Source organism: Rattus norvegicus, chromosome 3, assembly GCF_036323735.1.
Source record: "Rattus norvegicus strain BN/NHsdMcwi chromosome 3, GRCr8, whole genome shotgun sequence".
NCBI classification, from domain to species: Eukaryota; Metazoa; Chordata; class Mammalia; order Rodentia; family Muridae; genus Rattus; species Rattus norvegicus.
Genome location: NC_086021.1, coordinates 25697269 through 25716692, shown reverse-complemented (window position 1 = coordinate 25716692; position 19424 = coordinate 25697269). Strand labels below are relative to the sequence as shown.

At 37.1% G+C, this 19424-nt stretch overlaps 1 long non-coding RNA gene and 1 pseudogene across 1 annotated transcript in view; one reads left to right on the top strand and one right to left on the bottom strand.

Annotated features, from left to right (window-relative positions):
- Positions 1–12409: 12409 nt before the first annotated feature.
- On the bottom strand, positions 12410–13307 carry Naa11-ps20 (N(alpha)-acetyltransferase 11, NatA catalytic subunit, pseudogene 20; annotated as a pseudogene).
- Positions 13308–14553: 1246 nt separating this feature from the next.
- The window catches only part of Tgap1l7 (GTPase activating protein testicular GAP1 like 7), a 29524-nt gene continuing 24653 nt past the window's right edge, over positions 14554–19424 (top strand). Inside the window, exons 1-3 of the long non-coding RNA XR_008934198.2 lie at positions 14554–14595; positions 15175–15256; positions 17954–18031. This is a non-coding gene — a long non-coding RNA (GTPase activating protein testicular GAP1 like 7). The remainder of the gene's footprint in view (positions 14596–15174; positions 15257–17953; positions 18032–19424) is intronic.

The following is a 19424-nucleotide window of genomic DNA, read 5'->3' as shown; positions in this document are numbered from 1 at the left end:
CTCAACTGTCAAAGATAATGTAAAGCGGAAAAAGCTACTGGTCCAAAACATACAGGAAATCCAGGACTCAATGAGAAGATCAAACCTAAGGATAATAGGTATAAAAGAGAGTGAAGACTCCCAGCTCAAAGGACCAGTAAATATCTTCAACAAAATCATAGAAGAAAACTTCCCTAACCTAAAAAAAGAGATACCCATAGGCATACAAGAAGCCTACAGAACTCCAAATAGATTGGACCAGAAACGAAACACCTCCAAACACATAATAGTCAAAACACCAAATGCACAAAATAAAGAAAGAATATTAAAAGCAGTAAGGGAAAAAGATCAAGTAACATATAAAGGCAGACCTATCAGAATCACACCAGACTTCTCGCCAGAAACTATGAAGGCCAGAAGATCCTGGACTGATGTCATACAGACCCTAAGAGAACACAAATGCCAGCCCAGGTTACTGTATCCTGCAAAACTCCCAATTAACATAGATGGAGAAACCAAGATATTCCATGACAAAACCAAATTTACACAATATCTTTCAACAAATCCAGCACTACAAAGGATAATAAATGGTAAAGCCCAACATAAGGAGGCAAGCTATACCCTAGAAGAAGCAAGAAACTAATCGTCTTGGCAACAAAACAAAGAGAATGAAAGCACACAAACATAACCTCACATCCAAATATGAATATAACGGGAAGCAATAATCACTATTCCTTAATATCTCTCAACATCAATGGCCTCAACTCCCCAATAAAAAGACATAGATTAACAAACTGGATATGCAACGAGGACCCTGCATTCTGCTGCCTACAGGAAACACACCTCAGAGACAAAGACAGACATTACCTCAGAGTGAAAGGCTGGAAAACAACTTTCCAAGCAAATGGTCAGAAGAAGCAAGCTGGAGTAGCCATTCTAATATCAAATAAAATCAATTTCCAACTAAAAGTCATCAAAAAAGATAAGGAAGGACACTTCATATTCATCAAAGGAAAAATCCACCAAGATGAACTCTCAATCCTAAATATCTATGCCCCAAGTACAAGGGCACCTACATATGTAAAAGAAACCTTACTAAAGCTCAAAACACACATTGCACCTCACACAATAATAGTGGGAGATTTCAACACCCCACTCTCATCAATGGACAGATCATGGAAACAGTAATTAAACAGAGATGTAGACAGACTAAGAGAAGTCATGAGCCAAATGGACTTAACGGATATTTATAGAACATTCTATCCTAAAGCAAAAGGATATACCTTCTTCTCAGCTCCTCATGGTACTTTCTCCAAAATTTATAATATAATTGGTCAAAAAACAGGCCTCAACAGGTACAGAAAGATAGAAATAATCCCATGCGTGCTATCGGACCACCACGGCCTAAAACTGGTCTTCAATAACAATCAAGGAAGAATGCCCACATATACGTGGAAATTGAACATTGCTCTACTCAATGATAACCTGGTCAAGGAAGAAATAAAGAAAGAAATTAAAAACTTTTTAGAATTTAATGAAAATGAAGGTACAACATACCCAAACTTATGGGACACAATGAAAGCTGTGCTAAGAGGAAAACTCATAGCGCTGAGTGCTTGCAGAAAGAAACAGGAAAGAGCATATGTCAGCAGCTTGACAGCACAACTAAAACCTCTAGAACAAAAAGAAGCAAATACACCCAGGAGGAGTAGAAGGCAGGAAATAATCAAGCTCACAGCGGAAATCAAACAAGTAGAAACAAAAAGGACCATAGAAAGAATCAACAGAACCAAAAGTTGGTTCTTTGAGAAAATCAACAAGATAGATAAACCCTTAGCCAGACTAACGAGAGGACACAGAGAGTGCGTCCAAATTAACAATATCAGAAATGAAAAGGGAGACATAACAACAGATTCAGAGGAAATTCAAAAAATCATCAGATCTTACTATAAAAACCTATATTCAACAAAACTTGAAAATCTTCAGGAAATGGACAATTTCCTAGACAGATACCAGGTACCGAAGTTAAATCAGGAACAGATAAACCAGTTAAACAACCCCATAACTCCTAAGGAAATAGAAGCAGTCATTAAAGGTCTCCCAACCAAAAAGAGCCCAGGTCCAGGCGGGTTTAGTGCAGAATTCTATCAAATTTTCATAGAAGACTTCGTACCAATATTATCCAAACTATTCCACAAAATTGAAACGGATGGATCACTACCGAATTCCTTCTACGAAGCCACAATTACTCTTATACCTAAACCACACAAAGACACAACAAAGAAAGAGAACTTCAGACCAATTTCCCTTAGGAATATCGACGCAAAAATACTCAATAAAATTCTGGCAAACCGAATCCAAGAGCACATCAAAACAATCATCCACCATGACCAAGTAGGCTTCATCCCAGGCATGCAGGGATGGTTTAATATACGGAAAACCATCAACGTGATCCATTATATAAACAAACTGAAAGAACAGAACCACATGATCCTTTCATTAGATGCTGAGAAAGCATTTGACAAAATTCAACACCCCTTCATGATAAAAGTCCTGGAAAGAATAGGAACTCAAGGCCCATACCTGAACATAGTAAACGCCATATACAGCAAACCAGTTGCTAACATTAAACTAAATGGAGAGAAACTTGAAACAATCCCACTAAAATCAGGGACTAGACAAGGCTGCCCACTCTCTCCCTACTTATTCAATATAGTTCTTGAGGTTTTAGTCAGAGCAATCAGACAACAAAAGGAGGTCAAGGGTATACAGATCGGAAAAGAGGAAGTCAAAATATCACTATTTGCAGATGATATGATAGTATATTTAAGTGATCCCAAAAGTTCCACCAGAGAACTACTAAAGCTGATAAACAACTTCAGCAAAGTGGCTGGGTATAAAATTAACTCAAATAAATCAGTTGCCTTCCTCTATACAAAAGAGAAAGAAGCTGAGAAAGAAATTAGGGAAACGACACCCTTCATAATAGACCCAAATAATATAAAGTACCTCGGTGTGATTTTAACAAAGCAAGTAAAAGATCTGTACAATAAGAACTTCAAGACACTGAAGAAGGAAATTGAAGAAGACCTCAGAAGATGGAAAGATTTCCCATGCTCATGGATTGGCAGGATTAATATAGTAAAAATGGCCATTTTACCAAAAGCAATCTACAGATTCAATGCAATCCCCATCAAAATACCAATCCAATTCTTCAAAGAGTTAGACAGAACAATTTGCAAATTCATCTGGAATAGCAAAAAACCCAGGATAGCTAAAGCTATCCTCAACAATAAAAGGACTTCAGGGGGAATCATTATCCCTGAACTCAAGCAGTATTACAGAGCAATAGTGATAAAAACTGCATGGTATTGGTACAGAGACAGTCAGATAGACCAATGTAATAGAATTGAAGACCCAGAAATGAACCCACACACCTGTGGTCACTTGATTTTTGACAAAGGAGCCAAACCATCCAATGGAAAAAAGATAGCATTTTCAGGAAATGGTGCTGGTTCAACTGGAGGTCAACATGTAGAAGAATGCAGATCGATCCATGCTTATCACCCTGTACAAAGCTTAAGTCCAAGTGGATCAAGGACCTCCACATCAAACCAGACACACTCAAACTAATAGAAGAAAAACTAGGGAAGCATCTGGAACACATGGGCCTTGGAAAAAATTTCCTAAACAAAACACCAATGGCTTACGCTCTAAGATCAAGAATCGACAAATGGGATCTCATAAAACTGCAAAGCGTCTGTAAGGCAAAGGACACTGTGGTTAGGACAAAATGGCAACCAACAGATTGGGAAAAGATCTTTACCAATCCTACAACAGATAGAGGCCTTATATCCAAAATATACAAAGAACTCAAGAAGTTAGACCGCAGGGAGTCAAATAACCCTATTAAAAATGGGGTTCAGAGCTAAACAAAGAATTCACAGCTGAGGAATGCCGAATGGCTGAGAAACACCTAAAGAAATGTTCAACATCTTTAGTCATAAGGGAAATGCCAATCAAAACAACCCTGAGATTTCACCTCACACCAGTGAGAATGGCTAAGATCAAAAACTCAGGGGACAACAGATCCTGGCGAGGATGTGGAGAAAGAGGAACACTCCTCCATTGTTGGTGGGATTGCATACTGGTACAACCATTCTGGAAATCAGTCTGGAGGATCCTCAGAAAATTGGACATTGAACTGCCTGAGGATCCAGCTATACCTCTCTTGGGCATATACCCAAAAGATGCCCCAAAAAGACACGTGCTCCACTATGTTCATTGCAGCCTTATTTATAATCGCCAGAAGCTGGAAAGAACCCAGATGCCCTTCAACAGAGCAATGGATACAGAAAATGTGGTACATCTACACAATGGAATATTACTCAGCTATCAAAAACAATGACTTTATGAAATTCGTAGGCAAATGGTTGGAACTGGAAAATATCATCCCGAGTGAGCTAACCCAATCACAGAAAGACATACATGGTATGCACTCATTGATAAGTGGCTATTAGCCCAAATGCTTGAATTACCCTAGATGCCTAGAGCAAATTAAACTCAAGACGGATGATCAAAATGTGAATGCTTCACTCCTTCTTTAAAAGGGGAACAAGAATACCCTTGGCAGGGAATAGAGAGGCAAAGATTAAAACAAACACAGGAGAAACACCCATTCAGAGCCTGCCCCACATGTGGCCCATACATATACAGCCACCCAATTAGACAAGATGGATGAAGCAAAGAAGTGCAGATCAACAGGAGCCGGATGTAGATCGCTCCTGAGAGACACAGCCAGAATACAGCAAATACAGAGGCGAATGCCAGCAGGAAACCACTGAACTGAGAATAGGACCCGCATTGAAGGAATCAGAGAAAGAACTGGAAGAGCTTGAAGGGGCTCGAGACCCCATATGTACAACAATGCCAAGCAACCAGAGCTTCCAGGGACTAAGCCACTACCTAAAGACTATACATGGACTGACCCTGGACTCTGACCTCATAATTAGCAATGAATATCCTAGTAAGAGCACCAGTGGAAGGGGTAGCCCTGGGTCCTGCTAAGACTGAACCCCCAGTGAACTAGACTGGTTGGGGGAGGGCGGCAATGGGGGGAGGGTGGGGAGGGGAACACCCATAAGGAAGGGGAAGGGGGAGGGGGATGTTTGCCCGGATACCGGGAAAGGGAATAACACTCGAAGAGTATATAAGAAATACTCAAGTTAAGAAAAAAAAATGTAAAAAAAAAAAGAAATAAAACACGACATCATGCAAAAAAAAATGTGTATGCTGGTCTTGTATTTCTTCTGTTTTTTTTTTTCTTTTTTTTTTTAACTGTGTTTTGTTTTAAAAAAAAAAAAAACTTGACTAAGACCAAACAAATTGGGTATAAGTTCAAATACTTTGAGTTATTTAGTAATAATAATTTAACTAATTTAATAGGTAACAATTTTAATTTACAAATTAATTAGATTAATCTAGGCTTTACTCTATAAAACTTACTATATATTGATAGCTGTGTGTCCTCCTCTGTATCCTTCAAAGATGTCTGGCTTCACAGAAGTGTGTGAAGGTTTCTGATTCTATGTCAGGAAAGCACATTACAATTTAAAGTTCCTTGTGATTTTGTGTCTATTCAGTTCTAAGGTTCTCAGTGTTAAAGAAGTCTCCATGCTACCTTTTTCATAAGGAACCTTATGTTGAAAAAATAAAAATTGACAATTTTTAGAGATTCATATGCATTTCACAATATTTTAAACCAATATCTTCTTATACACATGTCTGTCTATCCATCTATCTGCCTATCTATCTGTCCATCCATCCGTCCATCCATCCATCCCTCTCTATCTATCTTTCTATCGATCTATCTATCTGTCTGTCTGTCTGTCTTCTATCTCATCTATATCATATAGGCATATTTACATCTATATGTATATTTATATTTGTGAAAATGTTATTCAATACAAACACTTGTGGTTCTACCTGTGTACAAAAATTATGTTTTAAAGCCACAAGGAGAGTAAATGAAATGCATGTGTTACTTTGCCAGATGACATGTGCCTTAGAATATTCACATCACAATAGTCCTTCAGCCTGATAACTACAGAATCCTCAGACTTCAGTAGTTTTCTAGCCACTGTAGTCACCAGTTTGGTGTCTAGAGGCAGGAAGGCAAACGAAAATTTCACATTGTTTGATAAGTTCTTCATCACAGGCTCTACTAAAAAGGTATATATTTATATAATTTGATTCTCATGATAGACTTATGGTATCATGAAGTGTTCTGTCTTGATTATTCAAGATCATATGAGATAACTCAACTCATCAGTGGTTTCTTGATAGGGTAATCATTGTAGCAATATTCAGTACCAATCTTCTACAGAAACAAAGTTATCACATGGAGAGGGGTATATTTTGTACTACACAGGAGAATAATTTCTGTAAAGTTTTAAAAACTGTACAAGTTAGAAGTGAGGATTATTTTATGCTCAATCCAATTACTTTCCCCCCATGGCTGTAGATTTTTATTTTAAGAAACTGGTAAATCTAACCCACAATCTAAGAATTCTCTGGTTTTTAAGAAATTGTTATTGTTTCCAACACACATTGTGCCCTTTGGAATCAAATGCTCAGAATTTAACACTGACTCAGATGAGACATGCACAACTTTCATGATATGGTCATTAACTTAAAATTTTGTTCATGAAGCTGAGGTACTACTATTTTTTAAACATATCTTTACAATACTGCTTGATGTGTGTGTGATGGCAACTATTGTCTGCTCTCCTTTTGATTCATGTGAGTCTTAAGTCCTTTCTAAGTGAAAGCTATGACATTTCTGTACATATTCTTTGAAAGATGTAACATATATTGTGGGATGAATTATAGTCACTTGAGTAACTATATATTTTAAATATCCAAACTGAAAGAGCAGGGCACAAAAAAGAAACCACCAAAACAGAAGCCACTCCCTTATTATAGGGAACAATTTTATTATGAATAAGAGAGAAAAATGTTCAGAGGCACATGGAAAATTTCAGAATATAGAAAATAGAAACAGGCCTGACCAAGTCTGGAAAAAACAAGGAAGACTATCAGAAGAGAGAATGGAGATAGCTTGGTCACGGAAAAGGACTCAGAAAGAGAGGAAGGGGATTCTAGCACATGTTAGGAGTTAGTATAATGAAGAAGGGGATGAGGATGTTGGAAAATGTCTGTAACCTAGATGTGGGATTTTAAATTTATACCAAGTATGATTACCCCCTTCAAGGATAAAGGTCAGAATGGAAATTGATATCCTAATATGAGCAAGTCAATGGAGAGCCATATGTCATATTTTGCCACAGTCAGGGGAAATGTCTACCTTTTTCTAGACAAGACCAATTTCACAAAATTTTTGATGAATGCTTGTATTTTTTCATTTTTCCTTTTATTGTTCTTGTTGTTTTTTTGTTTGTAACTATCAGGAATCTTTCTTTCTTGTACCTTGAACTGGACCAAGCCTGGCAATTGAGATAACCTGATTATTTTCAGCACATCTACTGTTGGGAGCTGCTAAAGATGGCACTGACATCTAGTGGTCGTTTGTGGTATACAACCATTATAGCCGTGTCCCTCCCTGGCCTTCCTCTGGCATTTACAAGGCCAGGGTGATATGCATGCTAATAAGGTATCTCATACTCCACCAATCCGAAGAAGGATAAGTTTACAGCCACTGTCTGTCTTGTATTTAAGGCGAGTGCCTTTGTTCCTCGGGGTCTCCATATCAACAATTAGGTGTTCCTGCAATAAAGGCTGCTGAGAAAAATCCGACGGTGTTGCGTCTTCCTTGCTGGTCAGGGTGGGTGCAACAATCTACAATGTTAGCTCACAAAGGTTTAGTTATAGCATTTTCTCAGAGTATCATATCTGATATGTGACATAATATATATCTACATTAGGATTTATAAAAGTTTCAAAAAATCAGTTATAAAGTAGCAATGCAATAATTTTATTGGAGGGTATCACTACAAGTTTAGGAACTGCATTAAAGTGTTGTAGCATTTAGAGTTTGAGAACCATTGCTCTATATCCTACCAACTACACTTCTTCAAACTATTCCCATGACACTTCTGAAAAGGGTCCCACTTCTGAAAAGATCCTGCTTCTTCAATACGTTCCCAATAGTTCCCTTCATCCATGACATAGTTTCTGTTACATTTTAAAGCTGTCTATAGCTTAACAGAATCATGCTTGGAAAACTGAGTCTACATTTTAACTCCGTTCACCCTTTGAAATACAGTATGAACATTGGTTTTTAACTTATCCACTGAACACTTGTTCTCTAGGTGGAGCTCTGCATCAGGAGAATTGTTTCTTTCTTTCTTTTTTTTTCCAATATGGACACGACTAAGGAAGAAGATGGAGGAGAAGAAAATCGAACCGTGGTTTGCCAAGGTGCTGCGGTTATCCGACGAGGGTGGAAAAGAAAGAAACGATATCTCACCTTGTTCAATGACATTTTGGTGGTATCCAGTAAACTGTAAGTATACGCATCATGCTTTCTTTACTGTAAGAGGCTACTCAGTGGAAAGGCCTTAAGGTACAAAACTGTTTATAACTTCCTTTATTTTTGAGATTATAATTACTTTACATTCTCCTTCTTTTTCCTCTTCCATGTCCTTCCACATCCTTCCATATACCCCTCCTTGTTCTCTTTTGAAATCATGGCTTTCTGGTTTTTTTTTTTTTATTACTCATTCTTACTCATTATTTTATATGTAAGCTAACATAAGATACACATATATAATAGATATTCATGGATACATATATATGTACAGTTTCTAAGTACGTAAATATAACCTACTCAGTCAGTATAATATTGCTTGTATTTGTGTTTTCAGGAATGTGTATTTGGTATTAGATAGGCAATCTAATTGACAATCCTAGGGGAGATTTCTCTTACTCTCGTTTCCTTAGTGGCATATACTTCTTTGAGTAGGGTTGATGCTTACTGGGCTACTCCTATATATTTCTCAATTTGTTTTGACACATTCTTTGGGCACATTTAAAAAATTAATTAATTAAGGTACCACTCTGCTGTTTGAATCTGGTGAAAGATTAGCGACAAGCTACCAAGGACATAGTTATGCAGGCATGTGCCCACATTTCTAGCATTTTTTTAAAACTAACTTAGGAGTATTACAACTGGTAATGAGAGCCCTGTGAACTATATAGTGACACATTTCTCTAAATAAAATATTAAACTCCTGATAAGCAGGAGCCTTCTTGATTGGTATTTACAAATAGATTACAGAAGCAAGATTGTTGGTCATAAGGAGCTACACATGTAAGCCTCCTGACCTCATAGCTTCCAGATTAGCTGAAGAGACAGGAAGCATCTTCTATCTCTCCACTATCAAGGGAAACTGCTGGCACTAAGTCTTCCTTGGTGATTCTGCATACACTAGAGAAAACTGTTGTGATTGAATGAAACTGTGTACTTGGTTATATTAGAATTTAAGGCCATAGAGATGTTTTCTGGGACCACATCATATATAATCTCCACTACTTATGATCACAGCCTTCTAGAATATGTGATGCTGGTATTGATACTATCAAGTAAATATCTTAAGTGGTGTTCTCATTAGTACATAAATTTATCAGACAGACATCAATAAAATAGTCTATTCCATTTTTTGGGGGGCAGGGGTTAAATTTTTCTGATCATCAGTGAATCATTTTCCAGAAGATCCATCACAGATTGTGAGAAAAATAAAATATTCAGGTGAGAGTTCTTCTATACATTATAAACACACCAACTGGGTATGTTTTTCTTGCAACCCTGATCAGTCATGTAAGCTCCTTCACAGAAAATGGTAATTAGTGTCTGAGGCAGGCTGAAAATAAAAGAATGGACTGGGTGTCTGTCAATCTGTCCATCTTTCTTGTTTTTTTTTTTTTTTGGTACAGAGCTCCCTTTCTTTTCACAGTGGGAAATCTTCACATTTTATATTAAAAGATAGTAATCAACTCATCAGAAATGTAAAAAGAAATAAACTGATCATTTGCCATATAAGTGTAGTTGATGGAAGGAAGTAAACTTAACTTTGTGCTGAGAATAAAGGAAACGGAAATGGTTGGTTTCTTAAAGGCAGTACATATGGTCCCTTCTGTCATGTTGCAATTGTAATTAAAACTATTTTTAGATTCTCATTCACATTATGGAAAGAAGTTTATCAAGTTTATAAGGAGTGATTATTGTTATTTCCATTTTCAAGGAAGATTATCTGTTATCAGACATTGGAATTAGAAGTTTCAGGTTCAAGCATTTCTAGGGAATTTTATATATATGTTTAAATGGTGAATATAAAATGTAAATATAAATATCTCATTATTGAGACATGTGTGTATGTATATCTTGAAGTACATGTTGCATGATGGCTTGTATTTTAACTATAGTATGTTACATTAGATTATATGAGGACTTTTTCTTTGTAGTGCAATTAGTCTTCCCATGTTTTAAATATTAAAGGTTTACATACAGGATTTTTGAACCATGATTTATTCTTGTGATATTCTGTCCCCTGAATTTGAGAGGGAGTCATTATCTTCAGTTATCTAGCCACATATTAGCTTACGAGTATCAGAAGGAAAGTCCAATACCTAGGTTTACACAGCAAATGCATCATCCATCATTAAAAAAATACAAAAAAAAATCATGAGTGTGGGGAGGAGATCTGTCAGGAGATAGAATGGAAGGAGAAAGTGACAAAAACAATCATCAAATGCATTGTATTTTAATGTAGAATTCTCGAAGAGCAAATTACTCAGAAAAAGAATGACAAAAGGAGAAAATTTATGCTTCAAAGATTATTGTTTCTTAAAAACACTTCTAATAATACCAGAATGCTTGATAGGAAGACATTATTCTAATTATTTGGCTAAATTATTGGAAAAAAGGATCGCCTTTTTGGTTACTTGTGTGATATATAATTTGCGGGTTTTCTACAGGAGCTACTAGAATGAGGTTATTGAATATTTTAGTACAGGGAGATAGACAACAGAAAATTTTACTAAGTCAAACAATATTTTTGTTTATATTCTGGAAAGATTTTTCCATGTAATTAATTAAAATAAAAAATCTTGAAATAATTTCCTTTGTGTATTATGGGAAAAAAACAAAGCAAAATAGTTACTCCTTAACTAAATCCAGGTAAGAATTATTGATACAGGTGGCTTTCTGTAAGTGCCGCTGTGCTTAGATTTAGCAATGGATGTGTCCTTTTTTGCTCTGGGGCAGGAAGAACTTGGTTTTACCACAACACTAACTACAATGCAAATTAAACTAACAGATATTTGATTCTTTATAAAAATAAGAAATTTAAGATAAAACATGTCATTCCATTGGCTACCCTGTGGATTGGTGATGAACTGGACGCATTCAGGTCAGACAACACTGCTGCTTCCAAGTCCATTTACCTATACTGGCCGATGGGACATGTTGTTGCCACCTTTCGGTAAGACCTAGAGTTCGGACCTGTGATCACAAGATGATAACTTCAGAAATTGTGGGTCAAATTAATGGAGTGTAATTCACTTCCCAGTGAATGAGTATACTCATTCTAATATTCTCCAATTAGAAAACAAAAATCAGGCTATGGTTATTGGTGACCATTGAAGAGTGTGTATCTATCTAGTAACTCCTTTCACCAAATGCTTTCATCATCCCAAAATGTTTGCAAAAATAGAGTCAATTTTAGTCTAATTGTACACAGGATGCCAACTCAAATTTCCCCCTTCTATGATGATCCTAGATTTTTCTATACTCTTCATTATATCTATTTCCACATGTACGTAGGTGCTTTATGGTTTTTTGTTTTGTTTTTGTTTTTTGTTTTGTTGTTTGTTTGGGGTTTTTTCTTCTCCTTATATTTTTATTTGTTCAGGTTAGAGATTGCAGTTTAATTTCTGCTTGTCATTTCCTTAAGATCTACAAATTCTGCTCCCATATTAGTCCAGAACCTATCATCGTCTCCCACCAGATAAGAGAGCATTCTTCTTCAAAAGGAGGGAGGGCAAGGCCAGGCAGTTCCCCAGAAAGCAAGAGCGGATAACTTCCCACAAGGGAGAGGGCATGAGGACTAGCTTGATGGTTCTACTCCAAGGAAAACCCAGATAAACACTGGCAAATGCAGGACGCTGGGGTATTCTCAAGTTGTCCCCACTTCCTGTTTAGCATTCTAGGGTTTGGAAACCTGCAGGATATACAGAACCAGTACAGCACTGAACAGAATCTGATGGCAGCATGAAGAAGCCAAGGAAGGCGCTGCCTGGCAGTCCTCAGGCCTCCTTGACTCCCGCACAACAGGTTCTGTGTCCAGGTGTGCCTCCATGATCACACAGGTTATGCAGAAGGTTGCTAAGCATCAAAAGGAGAGCCATTTGCATCACAGGACTGCAGAACAAGGTTCCCAAGAACAATATGACTAAAATACGAGGACCTGTTGTGCTCAAGCAGGTCCTAAGAGGCGGACCCCAAGGTCTGCAAGCTGTCTTGGACATCAGTGCTATCTTTGCCATCACTGCCACTGTCACCTCTAGCCAGGTTCTCCTGCTGATAGGCCTCTTCGGAACCAGGAAGTGTGCTATCCTGATTCTCCTTGGAACCAAAAACGACATATCCGCCTTTCTTCAGCTCCAGTTGCCTTCTCAGCTCATCTGCCATCTGTGAGAGATCTCGCTTCAGAGCATATGCATCTTCGCCATCTGCATAGTACTTGGGCTCCACCTCACTAACCTGGAAGTTCAGGGTGCTGGAACAGAGGTGCAAGGCTGCTCAGTTGCTCTTCCTGGCATGCAGGGAGACATACTTTGCACTGAAGTTCTCTATCATGGCCTGAGAGGCCTGGTCCATTAGCTTCTTAGCCAGGGCAAAGCGTAGGTGGGAGCGCTTCACAGCCAGTGGGGTGATGTGTCCATGAGGGACGCTATCAGGATCCTCTTCCATTTTGGCCAGAACATAACCCACAATCTTCCCAACCTCATCCTCAGCAATGTAGGAGAGCTGGGCCACGAGAAGCCATGATAGTAGTACTTCATCTGGTAGTTCTCGGGCAGGCAGAGCAGGTTGCAGTGTTGTATGTTTATCAGGTCATATGGCCGAGCCCAGCAGATGCTCATATTGGCGGCAGAAAAGCCTATCAGACTCGGGAGAATCAGAGAGGATGCCACAGAGCACAAGCGACACCAGCACCATTTGCTTTAAGACACCTGGGTTATCCAAACGGAACTCATACGAGATGAGGAAGATCTCTCACTATCTTCCATTTCGTTTCGGCGATGCTGTACAGAACTTTGTATATCTTCATGCAAGTCCTAGTCGTGTCCGAAGTAAATGATGACCACGCAGTCCTCCTCTGAAAGGATTGGCCGGTCTACCTGCCAGCCATTGTGTAGATGCGGAAGCATGTACAACATTTTGGACGCGCTTGCACAGCATGACCTCGCGAGCTACCTCTAACCTCGTGTGAGCCCACAGGGCCGGACCAATGGGCCCTCCATCCAGCACCAGTGTGCTTTGTGTTTTGATCTGCGATGTTCAAGACTCCACAAGATCCATGGGGCAGGACAGAGGTGCATTGTCCTAGAAGAATGTGGACAAGACAAGATCTTATTTATCCTAGACATTCTTCTTCCCAAAATGATCTGATTTTATCTGTGTCTTAAAAGTACACAGATCTATCTCTTCCCAATAATATTGTGTAGTATAATTAAATTTGAAAAATACTTTATATACTCCCACATTTTCTTAAAAATTAGTATTTAATTGAATGATGAAAAGTTACTCATGCAATACTCAAGTATTTGAATGTCTCTGTAGAAGAATATCACTGGTTTTTATAGTCAATTAAAAAGGACTGGTGTCATTAGACCATCAGAGTCAGGTATAATTTTCAGAGTTCAGGAAAATTTCAAATTTGCATTCTAATCTTTCATGAGAAGATGTGCTCATGGCATATTGATATTATATTGAGTGTAGTTGATGGAATCACAGGGATTGTGTAGCATGTGCCTTCTGCTCTAATCAAACATACACCAAAATTCAAATTTTTTTCCACATGAAAAGTTCATGCATACTCCATATTTGGGCTCTTTTCATTCTTCTATTCAAATTCTTAGTGTCATCACACAGTTGACTCAAATAACACAAACACAAGTTTTATGAGCATTCTAGGCTCTGTGACTTTGCTCTTTACATGGAAAAGCATTTGTCATAGACTCTGACAAAGAGAAGATCACCTTTTGTTCTCTGAATGTTTTCTATTCCTCCAGTAAAATCTCAAAAGTTTGTTATTTAATACTTAGGGTTTCTCTCTTATCAAATATGAGAAATATTATATTTACGGATGGTAAAGTGTCACATGACAGCACGGCAGTACAAAAATTAGGTCATTTAGAGGTGGAATCATGTAGAGACTGCCAAATATACCTATACCATAATTGATGACCACAGACGTAAGATATTTTTATGCATAATAACCTTAAAAATCTTACCATTTATCATGACTCTAATATTTTTCAATTTCACAGTTCCATGGAACAGACCATTTGGTGGTATTTCTTTGTACAAAGGTATTTTACTTTTGTTAATATTTTAATTCCTTGGTGATATAGGAATGGTAGTATGTGCTTTGATATATATGTATATATATATATATACACATTTGATAATCTGTCTCGAAATCAGTTGTTAATTAGATGGTCAATGGAAAATGCTTTGCATTCTCCTGTCCATTCCTTATTTTATTTAATTTGGTGGAAGTTCTGCATTTATTATTTCCTCTTTGTATTAGAGTACACAGTACTCTCAAGTCTTATTTTAAGTTCCACTAAGTAGATGTCACTCTATCATACACATTCCAACCATCTGCTGCTTCCTCCTTTGAGGTCAAGCAAATTTCTATCCTTCTGTTTGTTTCAGGCACATCATTTTGAGGACTGGCTATACTACTTAGGTCAATGTGTTATTACCTGACTATATCTGTTTCTGAAACATTTTTGACTATTCACCAGTCAAATAATGAATATTGCTGAACTTATTTTCTTATATTGAAAGCTAAGATGATTCTGAAAAAAATATTAGCAGGGATTAGCTTGAAATATGCTCCTAATTAATCTTGCTGTATTGTATATTTTTGTTGCATTTCATAGATCCATTCGTGAAGCCAAGAAACACAACAAAATGGAACTTCCCATGCGGATATTCACTGAGAACATTGCAGGCTGTGACACTGTATGTGAATACAAAACCAAAATAATATTCCATGTTCATGACTAGGAGAGAGACAGTTTGTAAAGTAATGGAAGATGGAGACATAAGAAGAGCATGGATGGGGAGAGCGGGACAGAGGGAGAGAGGACAGAGGGACAGAGAGACTGAGGGAGAGAATTTAGACAGTATTGTGTGGAACTAATTAAATTATTTTACATTAAATTATATTAAATTATATCTGTAGTCAATGCAGACATAGGACTCTCATATGTGATGTGTAGAGAGCAACATGAAACAAGACTGATTCATGTACTAGAGATCCAAAAAGAGGAAATACTTTTTGTTAAATCACTGAAAATTGAACCAAATATTTCCAACAGCATATATTTCCAAGTGGAGTATTATTAGTACAATTAAACTGCCCCCTCCTTAGTCCTTATTGCTTATATATAAACTTGTGTGTTGTTTCCTCTATTCCTTATTCATTTTAAAATATTTATGTCTAGAAAACAATTTTTATTATATAATATTATCATAAAGCATTATTGATATACCTAAGTGTTATAACCATAACACTCCATACCTAAGTGTTCAATGATATATTAGCTCTTTATCTCCATTCTGTGCTCTCTCTCTAAGTCTCTTACTATGCATCCTTATACCTTCCTCTGAATACCAGCTACAAAGTCATGGCTTTCATCCTCATGTTTATTTGAATAATCTAGTCATAAGGGTATCTTTGCATGTGACTTCTGTTCAGAAATTACCTTTATAAATTTAACAGTGGTGTGTGTGTGTGTGTGTGTGTGTGTGTGTGTGTGTGTGTGTGTGTGTGTGTCTGTTCATCTTTGTGTATGGTGTTTAGGATAAAACTCACAACCTCACAATACTATACAGTAGTTCTATCATTGAGATAAACATAAATATCTATTGAATAATTGTCTATTTTTCTCAGGCTTATATTATTGTTCACTTTCCAGTATTGGGTTTAGTGCAGATCAAAAATTTAACTACTATGTAACATGTAGAGCATTGCAGACATTTCCTACTGTAAAGCAGAATAGACTGTGACTCAGGGATCACCACCTCTCTGCCTTTCATAAATGCTAATGGGTACACCTAGAGTCAGTGTTCTAACATGTCACTGTGGACACTGCACTAGACTTACAAAGGGCACTATAATGAAGATATTTTAGATCACCAAACAATTTCTTACTCATACCAGGTCCACGTTACACAAAACAGTAACTAAAAATAGTATAAAATAGATTTTGAGTCAGTGACATAAATCAGGGAACACTCATTAGCTTGGCTGAACCATATATGTCCTCAGGACAGAGAAGAGCAGAAGAGCAGAACGTCCCATAGGGAAATGGTCTCTTGCCTCTGCTGTTTGACTTCAGCTGTGGCAAATGCTCAGCGTTGTACACTTTTGTGACTTAGATCCATTTGCTTTAACATGAACATTTTTACTAATTCTCTCCCATAACTCTAGTGCTTTAATATTTTATCCTACCATAATTATTAAAAACCTTTTGTGTAGTTCAGAAGATTGGTAATAGATAATTATAACTTTTATTCACGTTATATGTTTATATCCTTTTTGTCTTTGAAGAGATATTATCAGATCATCAAAACATTCTTCTACCTTTCTTAGATATCTTCCCTTATTTTCTTTCTTCATATTCTCTAGTCAGTATTCAGAAATAATTCTTCATATATATATTTTATATATATACATCAATTTTTTAGTAGTTTTCATTGATTTTTTTGTTTATACTTTAGCCTCTTCTTTTATCGTTTGAAAATTCTTTGAATCATCAATGTATTTCATTACACTTAAGATAAACCTGTAAAGTTTTTCTATGGATAAATTAGGAAAATGTTTTAATCCTATTTTTATATTAGGATTTTTCCCGCCTAATTTTTGTTTTTTCTTTACTCTTAAGATTGAATGTAGATCTCTCAGATACTGCTTATATTTTAAAATAGATAGATGCAGATGATTTTAGAATTATCTTTATTCGATAATTTCATGTAAGTATAGAAATGCCAAATCACCTGCACAATCACAAGACATCCCCAAACCTTTCCCTATATTCATGTTCTTTCCTTTCTTGACTTTAATAATTACCAATGTATAAAATATTGACTTTTGGTCTTAGCATTGTATAGAAAACAACTGCACTGTCCTCATGAGTCAATGCTTATGCCATGGCTGGGGGACAGCATTTTACTACATGCCTCCATGATTTTAGTAATCTGTTTTAAAATTCATACCTTGTTAGTGATAGTATCACCTCACTGTTGCACATTTAGTCTATTAATATGTAATTTCAATATTTACAGTTATTATTTCTATCTGAAGATATAGGCAAACATATTTACGTTAAACTTTTTTTATTTGTCTTTGAACAATTAAAACATTTTATTCCTCATAGAAGGAGCATGTGAACTATCCCATGGCTTCTCAGTCACCCTTTATCATACACAACCTGTTACAGTTATGTTTGATTTTTCAGTACCCAAGAGCTAAATTCTAATATAAATATGTTAGACTGAGTATCTTCCAGACTTAGCCTATGGGAAGAAAATGAGTTCTACATTAGAGGAGTTGTTACAGATTATAAATTGTAAATAATGATTAGATCATATTAATTTTGTATTCATGAGCTTTCAGGTTATTTTATAGCATTTTTCTCTCTGTGCATTCTATAGCCTCTGTATGTAACAGCAACAAACTTTGAAATGGTGAATGACATAATCAGCAAGTTACTACCAATGATAAGAAAGCATGTAAGTTACTTTCAATCTATTTTGAGTTAAAATTGAATTTTGCTTTTGAGATTCACATATGTGGAAATGTGTAAATACAGATGAAATTTGATCATGATACATTTACAAATCATATTATACAAATGGCTCCTTTTTTATTTGTTAGGTATAAATTTCTTTCTTTCTTTCTTTTTTTATTAACTTGAGTATTTCTTATTTATATTTCGAGTGTTATTCCTTTTCCCGGTTTATGGGCCAACATCCCCCTAACCCCTCCCACTCACCTTCTTTATGGGTGTTCCCCTCCCAATCCTCCCCCCATTGCCACCCTCCCCCCAACAATCACCTTCACTGGGGGTTCAGTCTAAGCAGGACCCAGGGCTTCCCCCTACACTAGTGATCTTACTAGGATATTCGATGCTACCTATGAGGTCAGAGTCCAGGGTCAGTCCATGTATAGTCTTTAGGTAGGGGCTTAGTCCCTGGAAGCTCTGGTTGCTTGGCATTGTTGTTCATATGGGGTCTCGAGCCCCTTCAAGCTCTTCCAGTTCTTTCTCTGATTCCTTCAACGGGGGTCCTGTTCTCAGTTCAGTGGTTTGCTGCTGGCATTCGACTATGTATTTGCTGTATTCTGGCAGTGTCTCTCAGGAGAGATCTACATCCAGCTCCTGTCGGCCTGCACTTCTTTGCATCATCCATCTTGTCTAATTGGGTGGCTATGTATGGGCCACATGTGGGGCAGGATCTGAATGGGTGTTCCTTCTGTCTCTGTTTTAATCTTTGCCTCTATATTCCCTGCCAAGGGTATTCTTGTTCCCCTTTTAAAGAAGGAGTGAAGCATTCACATTTTGATCATCCATCTTGAGTTTCATTTGTTCTAGGCATCTAGGGTAATTCAAGCATTTAGGCTAATAGCCACTTATCAATGAGTGCACACCATGTGTGTTTTTCTGTGATTGGGTTACCTCACTCAGGATGATATTTTCCAGTTCCAACCATTTGCCTACGAATTTCATAAAGTCATTGTTTTTGATAGCTGAGTAATATTCCATTGTGTAGATGTACCACATTTTCTGTATCCATTCCTATGTTGAAGGGCATCTGGGTTCCTTCCAGCTTCTGGCTCTTATAAATAAGGCTGCAATGAACATAGTGGAGCACGTGTCTTTTTTATATGTTGGGGCATCTTTTGGGTATATGCCCAAGAGAGGTATAGCTGGATCCTCAGGCAGTTCAATGTCCAATTTTCTGAGGAACCTCCAGACTGATTTCCAGAATGGTTTTACCAGTCTGCAATCCCACCAACAATGGAGGAGTGTTCCTCTTTCTCCACATCCTCGCCAGCATTTGCTGTCACCTGAGTTTTTGTACTTAGCCATTCTCACTGGTTTGAGGTGAAATCTCAGGGTTGTTT